The sequence below is a fragment of the Pinus tabuliformis genome, chromosome J (genome assembly GCF_031772625.1).
Source record: "Pinus tabuliformis cultivar Carrire ecotype Pingquan chromosome J, CPIR1, whole genome shotgun sequence".
NCBI lineage: Eukaryota > Viridiplantae > Streptophyta > Pinopsida > Pinales > Pinaceae > Pinus > Pinus tabuliformis.
The window spans coordinates 398,030,497-398,035,293 of NC_142295.1; positions in this window are offsets into that span (position 1 = coordinate 398,030,497).

The window sequence follows — 4,797 nt, forward strand, 5'->3', positions numbered from 1 at the left end:
GGTTACCTCGTGTGCAAGAGCTTTCGCGCACTCACAAAATCCTGCCATCCATTCCTGGATTCACCTAGTCTTGCTCCCAAGTGGTTATCTTGTAGATACAGTCTAGATCGTCATCACTCTCGTCATTTCGCACTGGCTATGTGTAGCGCGATCCTTCCGTAGGGTCTAAAGGTACCACTACGCGTAGTGACCTTTTCTCAAAAATCATCTTGCGCTTCTTTAGATTTATTACTCCATTCATATCAATGGCCCAATATATTCCTACCAGTGTGGGATAGGGATTGCTGTCATCGATAATATTTATCACTTCGAAATATGCAAGGGCGCTCGCACCTTCAATATCTATCGCTATTCCCTGCAATCTTCCCATCGGTAGGATCTTTTGTTGGTTCGCCATTCGCAATTGAAGAGGACACCATTGAAATGCGGGCTTGCCCATGCGCTCCCATTTCTGCTTTGGCTAGACGTTCATGTCTGATCGTAGATCCAGAATCACTTGATCCATTTCATATTCCCCGATTTGCGCAATCAATCTCATCTCCCTTCATGTTCGTGTTGTGTGCTTCCTGAGCTTCTGGACTACGTGCGGTTCTCCTGACCTAGCACACCTAGTGATGAGTTATTACAGTCCCTTCACAGCCTTGCTTTCGTGCAGCAGCTTCATGCATGTCTCCAGAAAGGTAGTGAGAATTGATGGGTCCATCTCTGGTTCTAGTTTGTCTTTACTACCTAAAGTGGAGGCCTCCATGAAGCTCTTCTTAGCTTCCATGAATGTCTCCTTTGCACGCTCCAAATCGAACTATGGTTCCTTTGTTGGAGCCTTGTGAACCCACGCACTCTCTTCTGGCTGCTTACCTTTGTTATCTCCTGTCATAATACCACTTCGGAGCACGATATTTACATTCGGGTCCTCTTCGCGCAGCTCAGACCTCATCATTTGCAGGTTCTGAGTCGGTGGAGGCGGGAGTGTTCCTTTATCGCGGAACCTCGCTATTAGTGTGGGGTAGTCCTCTGTCTCATGATCTAACTGGGTACAATATAAGCATGATGCTTTCTTCAGATTTGTACAATCACAAGCATAATGCCCTGGCCCTTCCTAATTGTAACAAATCAGCTATCCGTGACCCCTTCCTAGTCCCATTCCACCTCAACCTTGTCCGCGTTCCTGAAATCCATTACGTGCCATTCCTATATTTTGATTGAGAGCTCATGTTTCAGCCTAAGCTCTGTAGTTAGGGGTCTGATCCATCATCAGTTCATAACTTCTACAAGTGCGCTCATCATGGCCTACTGATCTGCAGAAATTATAGAACAACTGTTGGGACATCTGCGTATACTTTTGTAATGGGTGGCAGTTATCTGTAGCATGCTTTCCTCCTATCTGACAAATCGCACACCATAATGCAGGTGCCATGCTTGGTCCTGCTTATGCCTCTGGTCTCAATGGCATTGGCCCTCCTCCTGCCAGGTAGTTCGCAAAAACTGGACAATGGTCCTTGTCATGTCCTTAGCCTTTGCACTTTATGCACCATACCTCCTCGCTCGCTTCTGGGCGAGCTGTCCTATCTTGCTTCAAATTCTGCATCTCCAGACATAGATTTTTCAACTTCGCATGGAGTTTTTGGACTCCCAGACTAGGATATTGTATTAGGGTCTCGTGCAGTCTCATTGCAATCTCCAAAGCTTCGACCTGGGTGGATAACTTTTGGTGTGACAGCGTGGTCCTAAGATGTGATGTTAGTGACGCTACAAACCATGTGCGGTGATGCCCATCTGTCAAGGTCATGTTGGCTTCGCAAATGATACCCTTTAGTCTCTGATCCACCTCCCAGGGGGTCTCGCCTAGAACCATCGTGATTTCCTTAAACCCAATAATCGACTATGTCTTTGATTTTGGCTTGCTAAATTCCCTGTTTAACGCAGCTTGGATATCCGCGATCCCCGTGTTTGGATTGTCATTAGAATGCTTAATGTACCACATCAGTGTGTGATCCTGCAACATGCTTACCAACATTCCCTTTTTTATGTTGTCATCTGTGACTCCTTGCGCTTCCCATACAACCTTTAACCCAAACCAAAATTGGTCCGAGTCTTCGTTCCCTACTCCTTTGAACACCTACAACTTTATTGCGCTCACCATATTGAACTGTGGTGGTGGTGGAGGTGGTGTGGGTGGAGATGGGTATGAAGATGGTGAAACTGGTGGTGGTGTAGGTGGAGGTGGTATGCGCAAAATTCGCTGCCTTATCAGACTAATATCACTTCTTGGTGAAACTTTCGTGAGCTCTTCCTCGTTTTCTTGCCAAGGCGAAATCAAGGGGCTAGTTTCTATGTCTGAGCTACCTTCGTTTCTATAGATCCTCCCTCTTCGCGTAGCCCCAAACATCAATTTATTCACATAGCCCACTTTTCACAAAGTATCATTTTAATCCAAGTGTTCAAAGATTTAACGTACTTACCTCATCACCCTTTGAGGAAGCGTCATTCTGCCTCGTTGCAGCTAACTAAAGTATCTACCATGAACTCAGTGATAAACCATCCTATAATTTGATCAAGCCAATGGTCCACATCGCACGCAATCTTATCTTCCGAGGCTTCTAGTCTGTGCACCAATTCTGGGGTCCACACAATAGGTTTGTCGAGCCTACACCTCCCTTGACTATCTACTAGCTTTGTGTTCCACTCATACAACTCAAAGGGAAAGGATGCAAAGAAAATTTCGTGGATTTCCATATATAAGTATTGCTCTAACCACTATTCCTTCGATACTCGTTGATTCCTGTTTTCCTGTGTCGTGAACTCATGAATCTTTCTGTCCAACCACTCTTCAATTTCTTTCTTTGTCGAATTCCAGTGACACGACATCAGACATCTCTTATGCAGATCCTGGTCCCAGAAAATGGAACCATTTGTTGGCTTGTTGGGGCTTGAACCAGGTTCAGAGGTGATTTAGCCAAACAAATCCTGGTACTACTCGCCCTTTCAGCATCAGTCCATGGAGCGCAGACTGAGGTCTCACTCGAAGTAGTTTGAGAGGGTGTTAGAACTAGGTTTTCGCACTTTGGAGATGTCTGATGAGTTCAAGTGATCCGCGGTTCGACCCTGCGCATCCATCGCTACGCGCACTTGCCCATACCTCGCAGCCTGAGATGTTGCCTTCACGTAGCCCTACTCTAGGGCTGAACGCTGTTATTACTCAAGCCTTTATTAGTATTCTGATGTTAGTTGATTAACTTAGCTTACTTGCATGTGTAAAGTATACTTAGCAATATAAATCATTCACACAGCTGCGCGAAGTAAATAAATAGTATATTTGCAATTGATATCAAACATGAAATAACCTAAGCACAGATACATGGAATTAAGATAAAATTTCTCTTTATTATTTTCTTCCTCGGTTACAGACTCGACTCCACCTTGCGCACTCAGCTGCAGGGGTCCGTGCACTTAGTTGCAGACTACTAGGCCTCTGCACACTCAGCTGCGAAGCCTTCTCCTACTCTATGACCCAAGACACACTTAGACACTTAGATTCTTGCTCTTCGCTTCTACTTTTCCATCTATTACTTTGCTAATTTCTTTTACACTTAGAGCCTTGCTCTATTTATACAATCCCATGGTCTGCGGACCATGGGTGGGCCGACATTACATTACAAGACTAGGTCAGACAACCCTGTGATTCTATCATACATTTTGCGCTCCGCGCCCACAATTCACAAAGACTTTACAACAATATTGGGTCAAAACTTGGGCTTTGAGCCCCAAAACAAGCCTTAGGGTGATTCCATGCCCAACACACCCCCAACACAAACATCGTGACTCACCCTCAAGTCACTTTGTTGGTGTAGTGATCTTGGCACGGAGTTCCTCCAACTGTCCTCGATCTTTGCTTATGTCGTCAGCACATTGAGTCGCTGCTTGTTGAATCTGTTGCATCCTCTGTTATGAGACCTCCATGTCTAGGGTGCTTCTCTACATTAATGTGTGCATCCCCTATATGTGTGTGAGCTTTCCTTCGATGTTTGTCGTGATAGTGAAAGCCTTGTTGATCCACGGCTGGACGCGCACTTTGAGAACTGCCTCCTTATGTCACGTTGCGTCCACCTGCTCCTTCAGTGCCTTAGCTTGCTGCATCCTCGCAAGCCACTGAGTGAGGACCACTATTTGCGCAGTTCCTCGGACACTATCGTATTGATGCTGGAGTTATCGTGCCTCTGTCTCCAGGTGCTGGATGTTGGGGTCCTCCTGTAGAGTTTTGTTTTCCGTTTGTGTGCAGCATCTATTCTGCTGTAAGGATCTTGTTGCGAGGTGGGTGGAAAGGGTACCCACCTAAGGGGGATGCACCTATAAATCCTGTAGCTGCACCCTGAGGGCCCCCAACACAGTTTGGTGCTCCTACATAAAATCCTGAAGATCCTCATTTGTGACATCGCGAACCATCTCGTCAATGTCATGGAGGTCACCTTCGGTTAAGGTGATCGGGTCAATGGCCAACTTCAAGGCCCTAACGTTCTTACTTGGTCCTGCTCTCTCTATCCTGAGTGGGCGCTTTATCTATGTAGATGCAGTCCCTGGGTCTGTGCTCCCTTCTCTTGTTTTTGATTCCTCTGCCTCCTTCCCCTGCAAGGACGTTGCTTGGCCCTTGTTCGCCTTCATGATTGCTGCATCTGCCGCCCGTGCTGACGATATTGTTTCTGCGGCCTTCTTCTGGTCAGCGTCTTTTTGTGCCGCTTTGCGTGCTACCGTTACCTCAGCTGCTACTGTTTCCTTCTGCCTTTTTTCATCGAATTGTGTGAC